This window comes from Hyperoodon ampullatus (assembly GCF_949752795.1).
Source record: "Hyperoodon ampullatus genome assembly, chromosome: 6".
Taxonomy (NCBI): Eukaryota; Metazoa; Chordata; class Mammalia; order Artiodactyla; family Ziphiidae; genus Hyperoodon; species Hyperoodon ampullatus.
The window spans coordinates 104089017-104115687 of NC_136919.1; the positions used below are offsets into that span (position 1 = coordinate 104089017).

Below are 26671 nucleotides of genomic sequence, written 5' to 3' on the forward strand. Positions count from 1 at the left end.
AGGGGCAGCCTGAGGAGTCCTTGTCTATGTGGAGGAAAGGTGTGGCCACCTGTAGACCCAGAGCTCCTGTGACCTCCCTCATCCTTCCTTCCTCTCAGGATCGCTCTCTGTGGAGCAGCTCAACACCAACAAGATGACAGTGGCCTGAGGGCATTTCCCACGAAAACGATCTTTGTTCACAATTTACATACATCACTCCAAAGGTCCTCCTCCCACCCACACCTGGCCACACCCACCTCCCCCACCTCCCTAACCCCCCACAATCCCGCTCTCCCTCCCCGCCCTGGTGGTCCTGCCCTCCCTCCCTTCCCCCCACATCATCCAGGATCAGCACTGGGAGGAGGAGGAGCCCCTAGGCTCCCCAGGGGGCTGCCCTGGGGCCTCACCCTGGAGGGCCAGCCCAGCTGTTCCCTACTGGCTGCAGGGCTTCTTCCTCCTCTTCCTACGCTTCTTTGTGTCAAACGGGTCACGCTTTCTCTTTCTCGGCTGTGAGGGGCGAGCCAGCCCCAGAGCCAAGGCTGGCCTCCCAGAGACGCCGAGGCCAGCCCCGGGGATGGGCAGCTTCTCAGCAGCGGCTGGGCGTCCACACAGAGCCCACTTCCTCGACTTGGGAGCGGCTGGTGGAGCTGGGCTGAGGCCTCTTCTCTGAGAGGAGGGGGACTGGGGAGCACTCTGGGCCCCCCAACCTCCAGAGGAAGCCAGGGCTGAGACATGCGCAGGACTGAGGGACATCCCGAAAGGCACCAGTATATGCTGAGAGTCTACGACGAAGACCCTTCGGAGCACCTCCTCGTTCTCACTGGACCCGTCCCTGGGCACTCGGGCCTCCCGAAGAGGAGAGGCCTCTTTGAGAACAGACGCATCCCTGGATCTCAGTAGAGGGCCAGTGCGCCTTTGACCCTGGGGAGGGGAGAGCCGTACGGGCCGGAATATAGAGAACTCCTGACGTCCTCCAGAGGGAACAAAGACTTTGGGCCTGCACAGGGCAGTGTCTGTTTGGATGAGCCTATGAAGAGCCTCAGAGTCAGTCTCTGGTGGGCAGGCTTCAACACTGACCGCTAGATGGGGGTCTTGGTCGTGCCTCTGGGCACCTTGGCCGGCGTCGGACTCAGAAGGACTTGAGCCCATTCCGGGTGCACTGTGACTCGGGGCTGCCCGCACACCCTCGTCCTCTTTCAAGGCGAGGAGTCGTTTCTGCACTAGCTGGTAGGAGGGAGGAGGACAGTGACGGCTCCACACACACGTGTGAGAGGAGGAGCACTGGGCAGTGGGACAATGGCCCGGGGGGGAGGAGGGGACGGGCGACCCCAGGACTCGAATCCAAATACAGACGCTGTGGCAGTCCTGCCATCCTCCTGCACATTATTCCCAGCTTTCTGACCTTCCCTCCCCTCCCGGCTCCCCGTCCTCTCCTTCCTGTCACCCTGCACTGCACCCACCCCAGAACAGGCCCTTCCCCGTGCCAGGCGTCCCAGGCAGGGGAGGGATGGACAGCGCTATGTAGCCCTCCTGTTCTGGGGCCCTACCTCTCCCCTGTTCACTGGGGTCCCTCCGTGCCCTGGTCTTCCTGGGTGTCCCTTGTGTCCCCTGTTCTACCGGGGATCCCTCTCTCCTCTGGCTCCCCTGGGTCATCTGGGTTCCCCTGTCCCCTGGATCACCTGGGGTCCCCCTCCCTTGGGGTCCCCTGGCTCCCTGAGTGTCCCTCTCCCTCCCCTGACTCACTTCTTGGGGGTGAGCCCTTCCTCCTGCTCCAGCTCCTTCTCTAGGGCCAAGAGATCCAGCTGTGGGTCTGGGGAAAGCAAATCTGCCAGGAATCCAGGGTGAATGACTGCCTCCACCTAGAACAGAAAGAAGAGGCTGTGAGCATCCTTGGCCAGGAGTGGCCTGTGAGACAAGAAGGCCAGGAGGGAAAGTGAAAAGCAGAGACCCACCCCACTCTCCTCCACAAGGCGGGGATGGTCAGTGCACACACACACACACACACTCAAACATGCACATACACAGTCACACACAAAAGAGCACATATACAGAGGCACAAACACAGACACAAAGGCATACACACAGACAGACACAAACATATACACACAAACATCTGCGTAAACCTCCCCTAACACCAGGCTCAGGAACAAGGAGCTGAGCTTAAGTCCCAACGGCCTGAGCAGAACCCAGATCTTGGGTGCTGAGTGTTCCATGCCCTGGCATCTTGCAGACCCCAGTCTCCAGGCCTAGCCTACTTTGGTGACAAAGTCCTCCTGGGAACACAGCTTGTCAATGTAGCTTAAGAGATCCGGGTCCGAGTAGGTGCCGTCGCCTGTGGCTGAGTGGACGGGCCCCACCAGCGCCTCCATGATGTCCATATACTCCCTCACAGCCTCAGGTGGAATCTCCTCGGGTGCCTTGGGCTCCGGGGGTCGCTGGGACCTGTGTGGCGTCGGGCGGGAGGGCTGGGCGCTGGGGCCGGACATCCTGGGAGCACAGGCTGAGGGAGAGCAGGAGGAAGGGAAGGAAGGTGAGGGACCCCCGGTCCACCTCCTGACCACCGAGCGCACGCTGGTGAGGGCATTGTTTGGGGGACATGGATGTGGTTGTGGGGGGGTCAGGACCACCTGAAGCCTCATGCACAGTTGGAGGGGGGAGGTAAGGGGGCATCTAAGAGAGTCACATGTAAGGAAGTGGGGAACCTCCGATTTTCCAGGGGTGTCCCCATCAAGCCCACTTCTTAGGCAGACTTTGTGTGCAGTCTTTTGACAGGGAGGTGTGAGAGAACTTACAAAGTTGACCAAGTCAATACCCTGTAGTGACAAAGGGCATCTGAGACCCCACCCCCCCACCCCCCGCCTCGGTGGCTGTTTTGCTTGAAAGACCAATGCCCCTGTCTTGAAGGAAAATGATCCACATGGGAACAGTGGCCAACCCTGGGCCCCTGTTACCTGTGCGTTCAACTCCAGTGGGAACCTGGGTGGCTGGCTGAAGGCCCACTTTCGGGACTGGGGGCCCCCGAGGATCCAGCTTCGGTGGGGCTGGAGGAGGCAGGCCCTGCGCGCACTGCATCCACTGCAACTGCTGAATCTGCATCTCCTCCTCTGCCTCAAATTCCATGAATCTGGGGGGTGACGGAGGCACAGACCACCCTGAGAAAATGGCCTGGGTTCTGGAGCCCAACAAAGGCAGCCAAGAATGAGGGATTGGGAGAGGATGGGCCTTGGGGCTGTCAAGGCCCTGTGAGGTGCTGTCCACAACAGAGAGCTGCTCCTGGAACTGATACAAGATCTGGGACTCTTCCTGCCTCACCAGCACTGGAGAGCATTCAATAGCATAGACCCAGGTCGCTGCATTGAACCAGGTCAACGGGACACGTGGCTGACCCAGGGGGCACCCTCCTCATGCCCCCCATCCAGAGCCACATGAAGGGCTGACAGCCAGAGGATGGAACAGGCATGTGTTCCCCACAGGGGTCCTTGCCCAAATCCAGGACCCTGGGTTGGGACTGAGAGTTCTGGAACATAGACCTGGAGACAGGGTTCAGGAGAGGCTGGACGATGTGCATGCTGAGCTTAGAGCACAGGCCTTCCTTTCCTCTGAGAGGTGCTTGTTTGTTTGGTTTTGTTTCTTAAACCAAGGGGATTACCGTGGAGCAAACACTGGAAGGGCCAGAGACCCTTGGGCTGATGACAGCTGGCTTCCTCAGCCTCTTCAGGGATGCCAGGGTACCCACTCAGGCCACTTTTCATGAGGAGAGGGTGTCCCAAATCTATGTCAATGGCCGCCAGCCAGCCACCACTAAGGAAGCAGCAGACTGGCAGGTGGAGCTCTTTCCCCGGCCCAGCCCATATGGCCGGAGTTGGACGCCTACTGGACTCACAGCTTCACCCTGCCCCATCCTGAGACCTTCATGTCAGGGCAAGGGTAGGTCATAATCAGGGGTGGGCAGAGCTCCTGGTGGAGGAAGGACAGAAGACCCAAACTCTCAAGGTGAGGGAGGGGTTTCTGGAGGACTGTAGGGCCTCTGGGCTGCGGGGCCCCTGTTCCGAGCGACAGCCCTTCTCCTTTGTCCTCTCTGATGAGCACCCCCACGGCCAGACCCTGCCGTCACCCACTCGCCTCACCCTCCACGCAGCCCCTGGGCCCAGGATGCTGACTCACTTTTGCGCCATCTCGTAGTAAATCATCCGGTCAGAGTTGCTAATGTGCTGCCATTCCTGCACGGCCCTGCACAGTCCCTCCTCCAGCTTCATGGTGGGCTTCAGGCGGGCCAGGGATCGAAGCACTGGGCTGTAAGCACTCGGGGTCAGTCTCTGTGCCCAGCCCAGCCCCCACCTGCCTGACCCCACCCACCAATGTGGACCACACATCACTCAACACAGCATGACTGAGCAACAGGAGAGTGAGAGGCAGGTGTCTGGGAGAGCAGAGACAAGCCTTCCCGGCTACTGCTGTCACCGCCTCACACTCACTCAAGGATGACCATCCACTCCCAGGCTAGAGCTGGGACACTGTGCCTTGGGGAGCTCTTTTCCTCTTCAAGGCTGCCTTTTCATAATAAAAATCACCATCATCAATGAGGCGTGGCATGTGCCAGGCAATCTGCTCACAGTTCATAGATTAGCCCAAGGAGTCTTCTGCACATCCTCTGAGTGAAGTGTGATTGTCCCCTTTTTACGAGGGACCGGAGGTTTAGGATGGAAATGCCTGCCAGGCTCACAACTCTAGCGGGAGAGAGCCCACGCCCTTAGGAGAGCTCTACCATCACCCTGTTCCTACTGGAATTCTCCACAACAACGAAGTCGAGGCGTGCACTGAGCGCTCTCCTGGGCCCCGCGCTCCTCCTCCTCCTCCGAAGTGACCTCCCGGGGCCATGTACACTCAAGTCCTGTATGAAAGGTGACGGCAGCACAGGAGAGTGCGGCATCCACTCCTTGGCTCCTCAACTTACACCACGACCCTCTCTGACTGCAAGTCTTCAGGCCATATTACCATGAGAATCATGGAACAGCAAGCTGGCTAGACTCACAGGGTGGTGGGCATTAACAAGATCCAAGGAACTGCAGTCCAAAGGGCATTAAAGTACTTGCCCCAATTTGAGGCTACTGTGCTTACAGCGGAGCTCTCCAGAACTCTTTGTAGCTAAGTGCATGGGTTTCACGAGTGCAATATAAAACTCACGAGTGCACATCTCACAAGAGCTGGTGTTAAGAAGAGACCGTCACGAAGGTTCCCAGCGAGGAAGTTCTTGCGAGTTGAAAACCCTCATCTGGTTCCGAAGGTGTAGCTCAGGTGATTGGAACATGAGTGAAGATGGAAGGAACACACTCACCGTTTCACTAGTGTCTTCCTTCTTATCATAAAAACATCAGTCACCACTTATGTTCAAACTGCATTCTTTTGTCAGTGATGCGAGCAACTTTGCTGAATGTGGTAAGAAACATGTATTTGTAGTCTGGTGTCAAATCATGATTGATTTGCAAGCATAGATGGGGTCTGTACATATTTCATTGGTTGGTGGGAATCTGATATGTAGTCAAATGTGTGGGTTGGTTTTGTCCGTGGATATTTGTGTTTGAAGGGAGGTCATGCCTGTGTTTTTGTGAGAATGTGTAAGAGTGAGTGTTGTATTTGGAGGGTGTTGGGATGTGACGCAGGCCTACTCAAGGAGTTGGTGATTAGGGGTTTATAATTTGGTGTTTGGGGAATATGTTTACATGTGTTTTTTTCACCCATGAATTTGGGGATTTGTGTGTGTCTAATGGTGGATTTGGAAGGATTATCTGCATATGCATAAGGGCAATGTCAGGAAAAGTAGTGGTGTATATTACTTTGGGTGTCCAGTCTGTTTATTTTGTATATTTGGGGAATGTAGGCTGATCATTTGTGTATTCAGGGCATGTTGTATGGTTATGGGGTGTTTGTGGGTGTGCATTTTCAGGAGCTGTCTATGTATATTTGGATGTGTAGAGGGCAAGTCTGTGACTATTTTATGGGACTGGTGGATGTTGAATGTGTAGGTATGTTGTGTTTGTATGATCCTGTATTCTGCCAGATGGCAGAGTTAATTCTGTGTGAGAGGTTGGGGATGTGGGGTTATGTATACGCCAGTATTGTGGTACTGTATGTGTATTTGGAACAAAGGGCGTATAGGGCGACATTATTGCCTATTTGTAGTGTACTGGGTAATTGTGGTTCTATTTGGGGCTTGTGGAGAGTTGTGTGTTAAATGAGTTTGTGTGTGTATTCAAGGGACATGGCCACTTGGAGGAATATTTGCTGAGGCTGTGCATTTGTAATTTTCAGTAGGAGCCTCTTAGGCTTATGTATTTTTGGAAGTGAGTATATGTGTATCTGATAGAGAGGTGGGGTTCTATGTTTCTACAGGGAAGATGGATAATTGCATTTGTATGTATTAGAAATATGTGATACGGGTATTTATTAGTACTTGCATATGTGTGAGCTGGCTCCTGATAGCTAGGGATAATTTGATATATGGAAGTTGTTTCATAAATGGTTTGCTGGAGATATTTCCATGTATCTTACTTGTGTATTCTAATCCGTGTGCGTGTCCATCATCAGGTGCATGCATTATCAAAGTTTGTTCATAAGGTATGGAGTTGTTAGGAGTATTCAAACAGTATTTCTTTGGAGAACGCTAGGGTGTTTATACATGTGTTTGGTAGGAGTAAGAGGTGGTCTGTCTATATATTCAGGGTGAGGGTAGAAACATATATATATATACACACACACACATATACAGTTTATATGTTGGGGTAGTGGTGGGGAGCTTGTATTCTGGAGAGGTAGCATAATGTATAGTGTTTGGGAGGGGATCCATATGTTCAGGGGTTAGGAATATTTGCATGTGTGTGTCCATAGGTGTGTGAGAATTGTGTATGTATATTAGGAAGACTGCAGAGGTTGTTGCTGTTTTTCTGTTTTGAGTGTGTCTGAGCATTTGGAGTGTATACTCATGAGTAGTTTGTGGGTGTGTGTATTTGTGATTTGTGAGTGTATCAGGAGGCTTAGAGTCCTCTATGTGTCTATTTCAAAATGTAATGCCTGAAGAATTTAGTGGTGTTGCTTGTATGTGTGTTCTCAGTATTAGTGAGGTGGACTTATATGTACAGTTGATCCTTGAACAACACGGGTTTGAACCATACGGGTCCACTTATAGTGGATTTCTTTTTCAGTAAATACTACAGGACTACTACAGGATCCATGGATGCAGAGCCACTGCATAGAGGGTTGGCGCCCTAACCCCCAAGTTGTTCAAGGGTCAGCTGTATTTGATAAGTATAGATTCTTTGTGTCTGTGTGTGTTTTTGAGTTCCTGGGCTTTCTGGGGTATGTATTCTGTGGGATGTGAGAGTTTAGTTTGTGTGTTTGGAAACCAGTAGACTGTGTAGGTTATGTGTGTGTACAGGAATCCTGGAGTATATGTATTTTGGGTCTGTGGGATTGCATATGGGTCTTTTTTGGGGTTGCACATGAGACAGTTGTGTATTTGGTGAGCCTGTGTGTTTAGGTACTCAGTGTGTACATCTGGATGGCATATTGGTTGCATATGTTTGTTTTCAGGCCCATGTTGTGTGTGTATATATAGTTGTGAGAGTGGAATGTGAATATTCAGGATGAGTAAGGTTTCATCTGTAAAAATTTAGGTAGTAAGAGGTGGTCTGTTTGTGTATTTATTCAGGGTGAGGGTAGAAATGTACGTGTGTGTTCAGGATATATATATATATATATATATATATATATATATATATATGTATATGTACAAACACATATGTATATGTGGTATCCTTTTGGTTATATATCTGTTGTGGGAGTTGAGAGTTCTACTTGGGGTGTAAGTGGGTTCTGTGCACATATTCACAGGAAAAGGTATGGGATGTGCTGGAACTGGTTCCTACTATCTTGGGAGAGTCAATGGTGCATATCTCTTCCCAGCTCTGTGTTTAGTGATGTCAGGTGGTTAGCTTGACATTGGTCATGCTGGGAATATTTATACCATGTAGATACCATAAGTGAATTCTTTCCCGCCTTTCTCGGAGAGCTTTTCATCAAGCACTTACCAGTGTACCACTGATGTGTGTGTTTGGATTATGTATGTATGAAGCAAGAATGTTTGGGCATCGGTGGGTATGTGTGGGACACTCATGTGAATTGTGAGTGGGTCTTCTGGGGCTATGGGCCCTTGTATATGTGCATTGACCCTGGTAATTGTGAATCATTGCATTGCTCCTATCAGGTTGGTCTGTTCTTTAGGGCCAGGGAATCCCCATAAATGTTGTTGATTCCCAGTAGAAATCATGCAGATGGATACAGGGGTGTCTGTACCTTAGGCAGGTGGACACTCCTTCAGCATTTGTGTGGTCCTAGCATCTGGGTCCCTAGAAGGGGGGGTCTGGTGGACAGATGGCCATGCAGAGCAGAACCTTCACAGGTGTGTTGTTGGCGTGACAGACAGCAATCAGAAAGTCATGGGGCTTCCTGGATAGGAGGTCAGATGACCAAGGGCTCTCCCAGGAAAACCCCTTGAGGATCGGTTGGACAGCTACAGGCATTACTGGCTCTTCTGTGGCACAGCTGACGTGCAAGGACACCCTCCACATGGGGTCCAGAGCCATGTGTCCCTGAGCCCAGCTGCCCCAGGGTGGTGGGAACTGTTGTGTATCAGGTTGGTCAACTGTATCACTAGGTCTCAACCAACCTGTCTCATGGAAACCTAAGTCCTCACGGATAGGCAGGACCTCTAGGGATCACTGAGCTGACAAGGACAGAGGTAGGGAGGCTTTGTCACTGAGGGAGCATTGGGGACTGAGACCTGGAGAGTCTGGGGAGTCCCACTCTGAGGAGATATGGCTCTGATGTTCCCAACCCCTTTAGACATGTTCTCTGTTCTTTTCTGAAGGCTCAAGATGCTTCTAGCAGTGGGAAGCTTACCTCAGTTTCATGTTTCTCTGATAGGATGAACTGACCCTTTTATTCACTCTTCCACATCGAGCTGCAAACCCATCAGAGGGAACCATGTGATCATTGTAGCCATCAGCTGACCCCACAGCCACCTTGTGCCTCCCTTGGACCCACCCAAGCATTTCTGAGCCTTCTTTATGGTGAGTCTTGTGGCCTTTTCTCCCTCATTGTGACTCCTCCTGCCAATAAAACATGCTGTGAATGTTAACAAAAGGAAGCCTCCACTAGAATTGGAGTCTGGAAGACCCGTAGAGGGAGCTCTCATGCCGTGTCCCTCATCATCAATTACCCCAACAGGAAGAGGTCATTTACTGACCCCAAAGAGGAAGTGCAACCACTTTACTACCCCAGCTGGAGGACGGAAGACTTCCTTCCTGGCCAGCAACAAGAAATAGAAAATAGAAATAGCTAATAGAAAATTCCGCAGTTTAGCCAATGAGATGCCGTTGTCACCTGAAGTTTTACTTTCCTCCAGTGAACTTTCATTTTTTCCCTTGATGATGACTTTCTTTCCTTGTCCCACCCTCCTTACTATACAAGCCTTCTGGGACTTCCCTGGTGGTCCAGCGGCTAAGACTCCACGCTTCCAATGCACGGGGCATGGTTTTGATCCCTGGTCAGGGAAATAAGATTTCCACATGCCATGTGGCGTGGCCAAAAAAAAGAGAAAGCCTTCCATGTTGTGTAACCCTTTGGAGTATCGTCCTTTCTATCAGATGAGATGCTGCCTGATTCATGAATCATTTAATAAGGCCAATTTATTCAAAATTCAAAGTAAATCTTCCAATTTACTCAGTTAAATTTTGTCTTTTAATACATTGGTGGCATGCAGAGGTGGTCACTAACAGTTTAATATGTATCCCTCCAGAAATGTTCTGTATAAAAATATGAATGTGCACTTTTCTAAAATCCACTCTTATGATTGCTACTGCTAACAAGATGATTTTATGATTAAATGCTTATCTTTTTAAAAAGAAAAAGGTAAATATATTGGTGGCAGTGATGGGATGTGAAGCAAATTTCTGATAACATTTGGGACAAGGAGAAACAGGTGTGGTGCCCACAACTCCTTTGAGTTCACTGTCTTTCTGGCCATTCCTGAAGGTTGTTGGTAAGCTCCTCTTGGTTTGAGCTCCATTCTCTTTGTGTTTGTGCTCCCAATCTAATTGGCTTTCCTTTACAGGGCAGGTCAGTTTGGCTGGTAGAGGATTCTCCCTGAGGCCAAACCCCTAGCCCTTCAGATGGAAATTCCCAGGACACAGTAACATCTCTTGGTTATTGCCAGTATATTTTTGAGTGGTAAACCGTAGCCCCTAATTTTGTTCCCTGGATTCCACACTGGGCACTGCTGACAGTGTAGTCTGCACTTGCCCATCTGTTTGGAATCAGCCCCCAGTTTCCATGCTCGGAGCTGTTGGTGGCGGCTATAGTTCTCCATTTTGTTTGGAATCAGTTTGCAGTCCCCATTCCTTGGGATTTGCCGGTTGGATCTTTTTCCTCAGTCCAAGGATCCCTGAGAATTGGTGGTGGTGCATACCAGGCCTTCTTTTGTCCAGGACATAGTAACATCTCTTTGTTACTGCTGATATATTAAGGCGCAGTTTTTGTGTGTGTTCTTTTGGGTTGACAAAGGCTAGCTAAGGAAATGAGATCCTTTATCGCCAAAGAGTTGAGAATGCCGGCTTCTGGCACACCTGCTTATTTTATATTTAAGAACTATGGTCCTGGAGGTTGTAGATATTTAGAAAGATGGTAAAATTATACTAATATTGATCTAGAATTACAGTGGTCATTGTGGAGCATGTTCCAGTTAGACAAGATTGTTCATTTAAGGAAAACACTAGAGAGCAAGGGTTCACAAATTGCACAGGGAGAATGAGATGCCTGCTTTACTTGGTATGTAAAAGTTTACAGGTTTCAAGATTCCAAAATAGCTTCGTTTAGAGACTTAGAACAAAAAGCTAATGAAAAATTAAAGAGACAAAAGAAACAAAAGACCATAGGACGGATGTGACTGCAGATTTAACTCCTACTGTCCCCCCCTTTCTTTTTTCACCTGAGTACTCTTGTTTTACTCATTTTCTGTCTGAAATACTTTTCTATTCCAAAGAGAATATTTAACAATTGCCATTTAAAGTAAAACTACCTGAGGTTGCAGGTGAGCCCCCTCAGGTGTCCTTTACCCCTTGGTCAAAGACTGAACTGAGAGCTGTAGTCAAAGAATTCTCTAAACCTAGGGAGGAACCCCCAACATTTTTTGAAGAATTTAGAGTCACTGTCAGGGCGTATGTCCCCAAACTGCTAGATCTTTATCCGCTTGTACACATGTTGGTAGGACTGGGGGAAGCCCCAGAATGGATGTGGGAAGCAAAATGACATAATCCCTAGGATGATATTCAAGATCCTCAACGTAAAAAGGCTTGCAGAATAACAACTAACCTTTTATAAGCTATTCCTAAAATCTTCCCTGCTCACACTTGGTCTATTATTAATTGGCCTAATAATGATTGGTCTATTATTCACTCGAACGAACAAAAGAGGGGTGAATCTGTGGAAGACTTTAGAGCCAGTTTGGAAGCTCTCTTTTTACAGCAGTTGGTGTTCCAAGGAATAAAAAGGCCACTCAGCCTGCTTTAACTGCCCTCTTTGTAAATGGATTATCTTCTGAGATTAGTGGATTGATAAAAGGGCAGAAAAGAGGGTGGGAGGCTGTAGGCCTGACTATAGCTGAGCATTTTGAAAGGACCCTGGAGCAAGATCACAAACAGAAATCCACCAAGCTCATAGCCTTACAGTTACAACAGCTCTAAGGCAAGAGACACAAAATAACACCTGGGCCTCCCCCATTACAACCTCCTAGGTGTCCATGATCAATTCGATGACCCAAAGTTGACGTTTCATTTGTAATCAGTGAGGACACTGGAAAAAGAGGTGTCCTCAAAGGTCCTATGCAAACTCTTCACAAATGCTCTCATATCTGTCTCAAAGCAAGGGCCCCCCATGACCCTCTCCCCTAGTTGGCAGAACTCCAGAGGTTCTCTGGTAAACTATTACCAGCAATGACCTTAAACAGCCCAGAGGAAAATATAATGAAAAACTGCCAAATTTTAGTTGATACTGGAGCTATGCTTTCTACTTTAAACCCCACTCTCATATTTTACTTTGAAATCTACATTAAACTCTAACCCTAACTGTAAACATAATTACCTAACCCTTTAACATCCTACCCCTAGCCCTAACCAGAGCTGTGCTTTCTACTCTAAATCCCACCCTCAAAGAACAACAGGTCCCTCTGAGTAAAGAGGATGTTTCCATAGTGGGAGTACCTAATACAGTTCAGAGAGAATTTTTATCTCAACCAAGATTCCTTTTTGCTATGCAATATAGCCCCAGTTCATCTATTCGGTAGAGATTTCTTTTCTAACTTAAAAGGGTCAGTACATTTTGCCTCCAGTGGAGATCTCACCTTAAAATTTCCTGAACCTGATCATTTATGTTCCTTACAATCTGTCCTGGACATAAAAGCGGAAGTTCAACAAAAGTTCCCTAATTGGATGGAGATGCCTGCAAATCTGGGGACTACTTCTGACAGTGTTAACATCAGAAGAATAAAAAAATGCAAACCTATAAAGATTCAGATAGATGTAGCTAAACCTCTCCCTAGGTTTCCTCAACAGCTATTAAAGCCTGCGGTCATACAAGGTCTCATAGCTATTGTAGAAGACTTAATTGCCCAGGAGGTAATCATTCCTGTACTCCTCCCTGCAGCATGCCAATCTTGCCTGGTTGGAAACCTGGCAGGATGGCGATTTGTCCAGGACTTGGGAGCTGTTAATAAAAATAGTTTTTCCCTGTTTTCCTGTTGTTCCAAAACTAGCCACCCTTGTGTCACAAGCTTCAACTGACTTGAAATGGTTTACAGTTGGAGACCTTTGTTCACCTTTCTTCAGCATCCCGGAGGCCCAACAGCCAATATCTACATGCCTTTACTTGGAACAATCAACAATATACCTGCACTTTTATGCCTCAACGGTTCACTGGGACCCCTTCTTTTTCTCCCAAGTGCTTCACCAAGATTTAAGTACCCTGTAGTTCCCTGAGAAATCAGCCTTTTTACCATATGGAGATAACCTCCTGCTGTACTCAGCTACTGTAAAGATTCCATAAGGCATTCATAAAAGATTCCATTTATTTGCTGCAACAGTTTGCTGAAAAAGAACACAAAGGAAAAATTACAATTATCCGTAGACGCTGTGCATTACCTAGGACGTAATCTAAGCACTGAAGGAATTCAGCTACCTCCAGAGAGAATTAGGCTGATACAGGAACTTCCTAGACTCACAACTAAGTGCTAGCATTGTGGATTTCTAGGTTTAACTGGTTATTGCAAGCTCTGGGTTCCAAATTTCTCTGTTACCTCTTCCACTCTATGAACTTATTAAAGATTTAGTTCCTGAATCCTTTGCTTGGGAAGCTAAACATAAGCAGGTTTTTATAAGGCTAAAACAAGCACTGCAAGAGCTGCCTGCCTTAGGGTTACCCAAATGATCAGGTTCAGGTTGATCCGGAAACTTTTTTTTTTTTTTTTTTTTTTTTTTTGCGGTAGGCGGGCCTCTCACTGTTGTGGCCTCTCCCTTTGCGGAGCACAGGCTCCGGACGCGCAGGCTCTGCGGCCATGGCTCACGGGCCCAGCCGCTCTGCGGCATGTGGGATCTTCCCGGACCGGAGCACGAACCCGTGTCCCCTGCATCGGCAGGTGGACTCTCAACCACTGCGCCACCAGGGAAGCCCGATCCGGATACTTCAAGGTGAGATCTCCACTGGAGGCAAAGTATATTAGCCCTTTTAAGTTCGAAAAGAGATCTCTACTTAATAGATTAACTTTAGGTTATTCAAAACCTCTTACTTTATTTGTGCATGAAAGGCATAATCAGGCCGCACAGAACTGTGTGAGCATGGTAGTAAACATAGGCCTATTGCCTGTTATAGCATACAACTTGATTCAGTTGCTTTTGCCTATCTCAGTTGTCTTAAGGTTATAGCCACAACTGCAAATTTAGTGGAAGCCTTGGCAGATTTGACTCTAGAAAATGAAGTTTATTTGCAAACTCCACACATTGTCCACAGTCTTCTTAACGCTGAATTGACAACATTTCACTGCAAGTATCACTAGATTAACTTCCTGTGAAATCCTGCTTTCACCACCTAATCTTTAAACTTTACAACGTTCTCAATCCTGCTACACTACTACCTCTGTCTCACAAAGGTGAGGGCCATGACTGCAAGGTAACAGTGTCCCATGGGAATTCCCTGGTAGTCCATTGGTTAGGACTCCGAGCTTCCACTGCATGGAGCGCGGGTTCGATCTCTGGTCGAGGAACTAAGATCCCACAAGCCACATGGCGTGGCCCAAAACAAAAACAAAACAAACAAACAGAAAACAGTGTCCCATTTTGTGACACCGTGTCCTGAGTAAAGATGTTACCAAGTCCAAGCTTGCTCTGCTTGCCGCATGACAGGCCATAAATCGGAGATGAGGTGTTGAGGCAAGGAACATGACTCTATTTGGAAAGCCAGTAGACCGAGAAGATGGCGGAGTAAAGTCTCAAAATAACCATCTTATCGGGGTTTGGGTGCCAGTTTCTTTTATAGCACAGAGATGGGGAGGAGATGAGGAGGTAAAGTAAGAAGGCCATAAGTTTTGCGAATAGCCCCTGGAATGGCCAGCCTCGGGGAGGAGATGTGTTAATTTCTTCTTAATTGTAGCCATCCACAGGTGGACGGAGTCCATATGTTTCCCTGAACAAAGGCACTTTGGTTTAACATTCAGACAGAGGGACAGGGTTCCCCGAGGCAGGCCATTATGTACAGGTACAGACAGTATCCTTTTAGTGAACAAAAGCAGCGGAAGGCAAAGGTTAAAGTAAAAGAAACAGATCCAACGTGTAGCCAGATTTGGCTCTTCCCTGTTACAATTCCCTACTGTCAATGTCCATTCCACAGTCTTGTGGAAAAAGGGGTGATGGCCCTTCTAATTGCTTCGTCAGATGGATCTTTCCGGGAGTGTCCACCATCGGTGCCAGTGTTCCAAACGTTTTTTTTTTTTGTTGTTCTTCTCTGGAAAGTGTCTCCTTTACACCTGTAGCCTTAAAAAAATATTCTCAACCTAAAAGTTGCGAGTTATGATCTATTTGACGGGAATTTTGAGGGCTTCAAGCCTGGGAGGCAGCATCTGAAGTTAAGGAATTTAGCACTTTTCTATGTATGGGAAGATGCAAGAGTCTGGGCTCACTGAAATCATTCATTTGATATGTACCTCAGCTATCCGGGGCCTGTATCCTATATTCTCATATCCTGAGTTTCGTCAGGGCTCACCGGCTCACGTTGGAGGGCTGCAGTCGCTAATGACTGATGTGTCAGGAAATATTCCATTTCTCAGATCCTCTCCTCTTGGTCAGGATTTTGATCAATATTTGGGAGACATTTCAGGATCAAATTTTGTCCCACGGCGCTGTGAGGCTCATCCCAGGTCAGGGGAGAATTCTTGATATGCCACTCCAGGTGCTAGTTTTTGGATTAGGCCCTATTGATGATTAAAGATCCTCTGGATCCTCTATCTAATTATGATCCAGGAGACATTTTCCCTTGTTGCTTCCTCCCGTACCTAGAATCACACTATTACAATTATTTCATGTTATAAATGTGGTCTATTTCCTCAAGATGTTTATCCATAGAAGTATTGTTGGAGGCCTGGTTACATAGTGGGTACTGTAAGAGACACCAATCTTATAAAATAGACAGGATATAAGTAATGCAGCTAGTAACGTTAACAAAGACAGAGTGCAGCAAGGAGACACAAAGAGCAAACAATATGGAAACAAAGAACAATGATCAGTATAACTACTTGTAATCCAATTGCAATAGCGAGAGACCAGAGGTACCATAACTGATTTAGTGAGCCATCCACTGTTTCAGTGTACCAGCAGTGCGTACTTAGACATGCATGGCTTAATCTTTGAGACAAGCATATGCTACTGGCAGGATCACCCAGGTAGAGAGAAAAAGATAAATGTTTCAATTCTGCTTACAAGGGTATAATTTAAGAAATTACTGTAAGTCATAATTAGTTTAAGGGGAGGGTTTTGCTTACACCTGGAAAACACAGATTTAAAACACTCATTTTTCAGGTAGAAACCATAAAAATTATAACCATAGTCACCAGTGTACCCAGTCATGTGAAACTAATCATTTTTGTTAACAGCTTTATGAAGCCATCAGGTTTCCCATTAGAATTCTTCAAGTTCTTACCCAGTTCACCTTTATGGTTTGAAAACCAGAAACTTGTATTTATCCAAAGGTCCCTTCTATAAATCTTCTTGAAGAGGAAGCATTTTTGCAAAGGCATCAGAGTGAAACCATAACTGTGTACAATGAGGAAAGACTTAAGAAGGCACCTTTAAATCTGATTACCGTGCAATTGACAAAGTAACGTGGTTACTGCAGTGACATGCAACACTTTCAGATAATAAAGAGAATTCTGACTGGTAACATTTTACCAGGACATACCACATTTTAGGAACTCCATATAATCTGTAGAATACCTGTATCATTTGGCATACAATATAACCTAAGAAGATTTATTGCTTATTTGACAACACTTCCCGTGTAATTCAATATACCAAGTCAATCTAATTAGCTAATATCTCTCTTTGGGGTGTTTCAGGGGCCCTTTGAAGCACCCCAAAGTTACCTAGAGGTCAAAGGAACTTCATTATAATTTGCTTTGGGAAGTTTTGTCAAAAAAATAAGAAAAGGGTTTAAAACAGTCAGATAGGATCACATGTCACTGTGAAACAATAGTTATTCACTTAGCCAAAGTAACAATAAAAGATTGCAAAGGCAAGTACAGAACAGATCTCTTAAAAGGTAGAAAAACTTAAAATCTGGTATCAAAGGCAGTCCAAAATCTTAAGAAAGCTTGTCTTCTTAACAGAGAGAAAAGCGAAATTCAAGTTGTGCACCAGCTTACTTTAAAAAATTTTTTACTCAGTTTAGCTTATTTTAAAGTTAGTAAGTCCTGACTCGAACAGAACTCTTTTTTTCAGGGTCCACTTTCCATAAACCTTCTGTCACTTACTTTAGCACAATTCTGACTTTCAAGTGGTCAAATATCTGGAGAGATTAATTTTACATAGACCTTCCTAAAACATAAGTATTTTAAAAAGTTCACCTAAAGCTCTTATCTCATTTGCATTTTCTTTCCTTAAAAGTTTCTTCACATCAAGTTATTTCCTTGCTGACAAATTTGCAACAGATATAACAAGATTTTATTTAGCTTATATTAAACCTATGCACAATAAAAGTATTATACTTAATGTTGATGACTGTAACAGCATGTCTAAACTAATTAGATCAACAAACAAACGTTAATACCAGGTCTTAATTAATACTGAATATTTCCCAGTTCACATGAACCTGAAGCTCATTTAGCTCAGTTTCTCTTTTATTTAGGATAGTTTGGTTTGTAAGTGCTTACTTTTCTTTAAGCCAATTAAATAGAGCTCATCCACAAATCAACTTCAGCAATGTTATCCAAAGACAAAGACACATACAAGAACACAAACATACAGAGACGTCATGGTTGTCATTTCAGAATTTCAGCACTGTCAGGTACAGCCATGTGAAACCCATTAGTTTACAAAAAGAGGTTGGATTAAAATTAGGTTTCTGACAGATGGAACAAATCAAACTCACATGTCTAGATGGCTGTATTTTTACAGAAAAGACAATTAGTTTTTTAATTTATCCTTGATAAGCGAAATTCTAAATTGCTTTACCCTCTTTTAAAAAGATGCATTTTATTTTATTTATTTTTTGTTTGTTTTTTGTTTGTTTTTTTTACATCTTTATCGGAGTATAATTGCTTTACAATGGTGTGCTAGTTTCTGCTTTATAACAAAGTGAATCAGTTGTACGTATACATATGTTCCCATATCTCTTCCTTCTTGCATCTCCCTCCCTCCCACCCTCCCTATCCCACCCCTCTAGGTGGTCAGACAGCACCGAGCTGATTTCCCTGTGCTATGCGGCAGCTTCCCACTAGCTATCTATTTTACATTTGGTAGTGTATGTATGTCCATGCCACTCTCTCACTTTGTCACAGCTTAACCTTCCCCCTCCCCATATCCTCAACTCCATCCTCTAGTAGGTCTGTGTCTTTTTTTTTTTTTGGTTGAGTCAGTTTCTTTGTTTTTGTTTTTTTTTTTTAACATCTTTATTGGAGTATAATTTCTTTACAATGATGTGTTGGTTTCTGCTTAATAACAAAGTGAATCAGCTATACATATACATATGTTCCCATATCTCCTCCCTCTTGCATCTCCCTCCCTCCCACCTTCCCTATCCCACCCCTCTAGGTGGACACAAAGCACCGAGCTGATCTCCCTGTGCTATGTGGCTGCTTCCCACTAGCTATCTATTTTACGTTTGGTAGTGTATATATGTCCATGCCTCTCTCTCACTTTGTCACAGCTTACCCTTCCCCCTCCCCATATCCTCAACTCCATTCTCTAGTAGGTCTGTGTCTTTATTCCTCTCTTACCCCTAGGTCCTTCATGACAATTTTTTTTCTTAAATTCCATATATATGTGTTAGCATGTGGTATTTGTCTTTCTCTTTCTGACTTCACTCTGTATGACAGACTCTAGGTCTATCCATATCATTACAAATACCTCAATTTCATTTCTTTTTATGGCTGAGTAATATTCCATTTATATATGTGCCACATCTTCTTTATCCATTCATCCGATGATGGGCACTTAGGTTGTTTCCATCTCCGGACAATTATAAATAGAGCTGCAATGAACATTTTGGTACATGACTCTTTTTGAATTATGGTTTTCTCAGGGTATATGCCTAGTAGTGGGATTGCTGGGTCATATGGTAGTTCTATTTGTAGTTTTTTAAGGAACCTCCATACTGTTCTCCATAGTGGCTGTACCAATTCACATTCCCACCAGCAGTGCAAGAGTGTTCCCTTTTCTCCACACCCTCTCCAGCATTTACTGTTTCTAGATTTTTCGATGATGACCATTCTGACTGCTGTGAGATGATATCTCATTGTAGTTTTGATTTGCATTTCTCTAATGATTAATGATGTTCAGCATTCTTTCATGTGTTTGTTGGCAGTCTGTATATCTTCTTTGGAGAAATGTCTATTTAGGTCTTCTGCACATTTTTGGATTGGGTTTTTTTTTTTTTATTGAGCTGCATGAGCTGCTTATAAATTTTGGAGATTAATCCTTTGTCCGTTGCTTCATTTGCAAATATTTTCTCCCATTCTGAGGGTTGTCTTTTGGTCTTCTTTATGGTTTCCTTTGCTGTGCAAAAGCTTTGAAGTTTCATTAGGTCCCATTTGTTTATTTTTGTTTTTATTTCCATTTCTCTAGGAGGTGGGTCCAAAAGGATCTTGCTGTGATTTATGCCATAGAGTGTTCTGCCTATGTTTTCCTCTAAGAGTTTGATAGTTTCTGGCCTTACATTTAGGTCTTTAATCCATTTTGAGCTTATTTTTGTGTATGGTGTTAGGGAGTGATCTAATCTCATACTTTTACATGTCCCTGTCCAGTTTTCCCAGCACCACATATTGAAGAGGCTGTCCTTTCTCCACTGTACATTCCGGCCTCCTTTATCAAAGATAAGGTGACCATATGTGCGTGGGTTTATCTCTGGGGTTTCTATCCTGTTCCATTGATCTATCTTTCTGTTTTTGTGCCAGTACCATACTGTCTTGATTACTGTAGCTTTGTAGTATAGTCTGAAGTCAGGGAGACTGATTCCTCCAGCTCCGTTTTATGTTCTCAAGATTGCTTTGGCTATTCGGGGTCTTTTGTTTTTCATACAAATTGTGAAATTTTTTGTTCTAGTTCTGTGAAAAATGCCAGTGGTAGTTTGATAGGGATTGCATTGAATCTGTAGATTGCTTTGGGTAGTAGAGTCATTTTCACAATGTTGATTCTTCCCATCCAAGAACATGGTATATCTCTCCACCTATTTGTATCATCTTTAATTTCTTTCATCAGTGTCTTATAATTTTCTGCATACAGGTCTTTTGTCTCCTTAGGTAGGTTTATTCCTAGAAATTTTATTCTTTTTGTTGCAATGGTAAATGGGAGTGTTTTCTTGATTTCACTATCAGATTTTTCATCATTAGTGTATAGGAATGCCAGAGATTTCTGTGCATTAATTTTGTATCCTGCTACTTTACTAGATTTATTGATTAGCTCTAGTAGTTTTCTGGTAGCATCTTTAGGATTCCCTATGTATAGTATCATGTCATCTGCAGACAGTAACAGCTTTACTTCTTCTTTCCCGATTTGGATTCCTTTTATTTCCTTTTCTTCTCTGGTTACTGTGGCTAAAACTTCCAAAACTATGTTGAATAAGAGTGGTGAGAATGGGCAACCTTGTTTTGTTCCTGATCTTAATGGAAATGCTTTCAGTTTTTCACCATTTAGGACGATGCTGGCTTTGGGTTTGTCATATATGGCCTTTATTATGTTGAGGAAAGTTCCCTCTATGCCTACTTTCTGCAGGGTTTTTATCATAAATGGGTATTGAATTTTGTCGAAAGCTTTCTCTGCATCTATTGAGATGATCGTATGGTTTTTCTCCTTCAATTTGTTAATATGGTGTATCACGTTGATTGGTTTGCGTATCTTGAAGAATGCTTGCATTCCTGGAATAAACCCCACTTGATCATGGTGTATGATCCTTTTAATGTGCTGTTGGATTCTGTTTGCTAGTATTTTGTTGAGGATTTTTGCATGTATGTTCGTCAGTGTTATTGGCCTGTAGTTTTCTTTCTTTGTGACATCCTTGTCTGGTTTTGGTGTCAGGGTGATGGTGGCCTTGTAGAATGAGTTTGGGAGTGTTCCTCCCTCTGCTATATTTTGGAAGAGTTTGAGAAGGATAGGTGTCAGCTCTTCTCTAAATGTTTGATAGAATTCGCCTGTGAAGCCATCTGGTCCTGGGTTTTTGTTTGTTGGAAGATTTTTAATCACAGTTTCAATTTCAGTGCTTGTGATTGGTCTGTTCATATTTTCTATTCTTCCTGATTCAGTGTTGGCAGGTTGTGCATTTCTAAGAATTTGTCCATTTCTTCCAGGTTGTCCATTTTATTGGCATAGAGTTGCTTGTAGTAATCTCTCATGATCTTTTGTATTTCTGCAGTGTCAGTTGTTACTTCTCCTTTTTCATTTCTAATTCTATTGATTTGAGTCTTCTCCCTTTTTTTCTTGATGAGTCTGGCTAATGGTTTATCAATTTTGTTTATCTTCTCAAAGAACCAGCTTTTAGTTTTATTGATATTTGCTATCGTTTCCTTCATTTCTTTTTTTCTTTTTTTTTTTTTTTTTTTTGCGGTACACGGGCCTCACACTGTTGTGGCCTCTCCCGTTGTGGAGCACAGGCTCCGGACGCGCAGGCTCAGTGGCCATGGCTCACGGGCCCAGCCGCTCCGTGGCATGTGGGATCTTCCCGGACTGGGGCACGAACCCGTGTTCCCTGCATCGGCAGGTGGGTTCTCAACCACTTCGCCACCAGGGAAGCCCCCTTCATTTCTTTTTCATTTATTTCTGATCTGATTTTTATGATTTCTTTCCTTCTGCTAATTTTTGGGGTTTTTTTGTTCTTCTTTCTAATTGCTTTAGGTGCAAGTTTAGGTTGTTTATTTGACATGTTTCCTGTTTCTTAAGGTAGGATTGTATTGCTATAAACTTCCCTCTTAGAACTGCTTTTGCTGCTTCCCATAGGTTTTGGGTCATCGTGTCTCCATTGTCATTTGTTTCTAGGTATTTTTTGATTTCCTATTCCTATTTGATTTCTTCAGTGATCACTTCATTATTATGTAGTGTATTGTTTAGCCTCCATGTGTTTGTATTTTTTACAGATCTTTTCCTGTAATTGATATCTAGTCTCATAGCATTGTGGTCGGAAAAGATACTTGATACAATTTCAATTTTCTTAAATTTACCAAGGCTTGATTTGTGACCCAAGATATGATCTATCCTGGAGAATGTTCCATGAGCACTTGAGAAAAATGTGTATTCTGTTGTTTTTGGATGGAATGTCCTATAAATATCAGTTAAGTCCCACTTGTTTAATGTATCATTTAGAGCTTGTGTTTCTTTATTTACTTTCATTTTGCATGATCTGTCCATTGGTGAAAGTGGGGTGTTAAAGTTCCCTACTATGAATGTGCTACTGTCGATTCCCCCTTTTATGGCTGTTAGTATTTGCCTTATGTATTGAGGTGCTTCTATGTTGGGTTCCTAAATATTTACAATTGTTATATCTTCTTCTTGGATTGATCCCTTGATCATTATGTAGTGTCCTTCTTTTTCTCTTCTAATAGTCTTTATTTTAAAGTCTATTTTGTCTGATATGAGAACTGCTACTCCAGCTTTCTTTTGGTTTCCATTTGCATGGAATATCTTTTTCCATCCTCTTACTTTCAGTCTGTATGTGTCTCTAGGTCTGAAGTGGGTCTCTTTCAGACAGCATATATATGGGTCTTGTTTTTGTATCCATTCAGCCAATCTGTGTCTTTTGGTGGGAGCATTTAGTTCATTTACATTTAAGGTAATTATCGATATGTGTGTTCCTATTCCCATTTTCTTAATTGTTTTGGGTTCGTTATTGTAGGTCTTTTCCTTCTGTTGTGTTTCTTGCCTAGAGAAGTTCCTTTAGCATTTGTTGTATAGCTGGTTTGGTGGTGCTGAACTCTCTCAGCTTTTACTTGTCTGTAAAGGTTTTAATTTCTCCATCAAATCTGAATGAGATCCTTGCTGGGTAGAGTAATCTTGGTTGCAGGTTTTTCTCCTTCATCACTTTAAAAATGTCCTGCCAGTCCCTTCTTGCTTGCAGAGTTTCTGCTGAAAGATCAGCTGTTAACCTTATGGGGATTCCCTTGTGTGTTATTTTTTGTTTTTTCCTTGCTGCTTTTAATATGTTTTCATTGTATTTAATTTTTGACAGTTTGATTAATATGTGTCTTGACGTTTTTCTCCTTGGATTTTTCCTGTATGGGACGCTCTGTGTTTCCTGGACTTGATTAACTATTTCCTTTCCCATATTAGGGAAGTTTTCAACTATAATCTCTTCAAATATTTTCTCAGTCCCTTTCTTTTTCTCTTCTTCTTCTGGCACCCCTATAATTCGAATGTTGGTGCGTTTAATGTTGTCCCAGAGGTCTCTGAGACTGTCCTCAGTTCTTTTCATTCTTTTTTCTTTATTCTGCTCTGCAGTAGTTATTTCCACTATTTTATCTTCCAGGTCACTTATCCGTTCTTCTGCCTCAGTGATTCTGCTATTGATCCAATCTAGGGTATTTTTAATTTCATTTATTGTGTTGTTCAAAAAGAGGAAAAGGGGTAAAAATCATAAATCTTGCTCTCAAAGTCCACCTCCTTACGTTGGGATGATTCCTTGTCTCTTCATGTATTCCACAGATGCTGGGTACAAGTTGATTGCAGAGCTTTAATCCGCTGCTTCTGAGGCTGCTGGGAGGGATTTTCCTTTCTCTTCTTTGTTCTCACAGCTCCTGGGGCTCAGCTTTGGATTTGGCCCCGCCTCTTCGTGTATGTCGCTGGACGGCGTCTGTTCTTCACTCAGACAGGACGGGGTTAAAGGAGCAGCTGCTTCGGGGACTCTGGCTCACTCAGGCTGGGGGGAGGGAGGGGTATGGAGTGCGGGGTGAGCCTTCGGCGGCAGAGGCCGGCGGGACGTTGCACCAGCCTGAGGTGTGCCGTGCATTCTCCCGGGGAAGTCCCTGGATCACGGGACCCTGGCAGTGGCGGGCTGCACAGGCTCCTGGGAGGGGAGGTGTGGATAGTGACCTGTGCTTGCACACAGGCTTCTTGGTGGCGGCAGCATCAGCCTTAGCGTCTCATGCCCTTCTCTGGGGTCCGCGCTCTTAGCCACGGCTCGCGCCCATCTCTGGAGCTCTTTTAAGCAGTGCTCTTAATCCCCTCTCCTCGCGCACCAGGAAACAAAGAAGGAAGAAAAAGTCTCTTGCCTCTTCAGCAGGTCCAGACTTTTCCCAGGACTCCCTCCAGGCTTGCTGTGGTGCACTAACCCCCTGCAGGCTGTGTTCATGCCGCCAACCCCAGTCCTCTCCCTGCGTTCCGACCCGAAGCTGGAGCCTCATCTCCCAGCCCTGCCCGCCCCGGTGCATGAGCAGACAAGCCTCTTGGGCTGGTGAGTGCCGGTTGGCACCGATCCTCTCTGCCGGAATCTCTCTGCTTTCCCCTCCGCACCCCTGTTGCTGTGCTCTCCTCTATGGCTCCGAAGTTTCCCCCTCCGCCACCCGCAGTCTCTGCCCGCGAAGGGGCTTCCTAGTGTGTGGAAACCTTTCCTCCTTCACGGCTCCCTCCCACTGGTGCAGGTCCCGTCCCTATCCTTTTGTCTCTGTTTTTTCTTTTTTCTTTTGCCCTACCCAGGTACATGGGGACTTTCTTGCCTTTTGGGAGGTCTGAGGTCTTCTGCCAGCATTCAGTAGGTGTTCTGTAGGAGTTGTTCGACGTGTAGATGTATTTCCGGTGTATCTGTGGGTAGGAAGGTGATCTCCATGTGTTACTCTTCTGCCATCTTCCCCTCGTCCTCTGTTTGGTACTTCTTAATATTTTCTGTCTCTGTATTGAAACTCACACTTTGCTCGTGCTTTATTCTCCTGACATCTGTAAGCATCTTTATTACCATTATTTTGATCTCTGTTGGGTAATTACTTATATCCACTTCATTAAGGTCAGCTCCTATAGATCTGTTTATTTGTTTGAAACATCCCCGTTTCTTTACTTTCTTTGACTCTCTGTGTTGGTTTTTGTATAAAACTGCCCCTTTTCCCAGTTTTGACACATTGGCCTTGTGTAGGATATGAACCTCCTTAATCAGCCTGGCCTGGTTGTTGAAATCATTGTCTTTATTCTTAGTGACTTCCAGCAGTTGAGGGTGTTCCAAGACCCATCAGTGTCCTCAACGATGTGGTTAATGCTCATATGCCTGTTTAGGCTTCTGGACAACTGCCAGTTGCCTGCCGCTTTAACTCCCTGATGCAGGTTAATTGGAAGCCCAATTATCAGGCAGGAGCTGGAAAAGTCAGAATACGACATATGTAGTCTAGCCCCTATGAAGAAGAATCCAGAGCTGGAAGAGTTTCTTCTTCCTCACTCTGTGCTGAGCCAAGGGAAATAATTGTTCTGAATGCTTCTCTGTCCAACTAAAACAGCCTTTGTTTTTAGTGGTCCCAGGGACTCATGAAGGCTGAGCCCTTTCAGCTCCCAGAGCTAGGTGAATTGGGGGCGGACTAGTCCCTTAGGTGGCAGTTGAAAACTGGTGTGCTAGGTGTGTGGACAAGCTCCTTCCAGGAGAGAAGATAAAAATTTGGTCTTACTTGGAGCTGGGGGAGATAGCAGGGGACATGCCCACTAGCTTTACCAGGCTCCCAAACGGATCCCCGTGAGCTTCCACATGCAGACTAACTGGAAGCCACAACCACAGGCAGCAGCTAGGAAAATATACAACTTCCTTCCAGGGAGAAACATTCTTGCTGGGAGATGGGCATTTTTTTTTTGTCGTCTCCCTCCATGCTGGGTCTGGATGTGTAGCTACAGGGAATCCTCATGAATCCATTTAAAAACTGCTTCTTTGTTTGCTATAGTACTGTGGCACTCAGGAATGCAAGCCCAATTCACTTTCAGAGGTAGGTTATTTTGGGGTCCATCCCTCAGGTGGCAGTTCTAAAAGTCAGGGTTCTAAATGTGTAAACAAGCTCCCTCCAGGGACATGCAGGAGATTTGGCTTTATTGTTGAAGGAAGCTGGCGGGAGAGTGCAGAGTAAGTACCCACTGGCTCTTTTGGGCTCTGGGCAGGATTCCAGTCAGCTGAAATGCAAGCTGATTAGAAGCTGGACCCTCAGACAGTAGCTGGGAAAGTATGTAGTCCAACACCCTCCAGGAAGAAATTGGGAGATAAGCGTTTGTGTGTGTTCCCTCTGCTCTGGGCTTGGGGAGATAGCCAGAGGGAGTGCTCAAGCACCTTGTAAAAACTGCTTATTTGTTTGCTATAATACCATAGGACTTCTGAAGGGAAGCCCTTTTGGCTCTCAGAGCTAGATGATTTGGGGACCCATCTCTCAGGTGGCAGCCTTAAAATTTGGGACATTAGAAATGTGGTGCAAACACTGCACTAATTGGGAGGAGGCTAGGAGTTGGTGGTTTCAGAAAGATTATAAGGCAGTGTTCTTGGGTGGGGTTTATAGTAAGAGTGTGTCTCATCCTTTCCTATACATTTCTGAGTGGGTATTTTCTCAGTTTCCCAATGTGTAGGGGTCACTAAAGTTAGTTTCTTGATATCTTTCAGAGGGGATTGATCTGTGTGTAGGTGTATATTCAGTGCATCCATGGAAGGAGGGAAATTCAGGAGTCTCTTCTGTGTCCATCTTGAGGTACGTGTTGATCTTTTCTAATAACCGACTCCTGGTTTCATTGACTTTCTATATTGTTTTTCTGTTTTGTTTATGTATGCTGTAATATTTATTATTTTTCCCATCTGCTGGCCTTGGGTTAAGTTTTTTCTACTTCCTTAAGGAAAATGTTAGATTGTGGATATGAGATCTTTATTCTTTTTTAATGTAAGCCTTTACAGCTAT

General features: G+C 45.0%; 1 pseudogene across 1 annotated transcript; it reads right to left on the bottom strand.

Annotated features, from left to right (window-relative positions):
• Positions 1 to 411: 411 nt before the first annotated feature.
• LOC307054877 (NUT family member 2F-like) lies at positions 412 to 2465 on the bottom strand (annotated as a pseudogene). The gene is made up of 3 exons: positions 2235 to 2465; positions 1723 to 1838; positions 412 to 1203 (listed from the first exon to the last, which is right to left on the bottom strand). The product of its transcript is annotated as an NUT family member 2F-like (transcript).
• Between the last annotated feature and the right edge of the window lie 24206 nt (positions 2466 to 26671).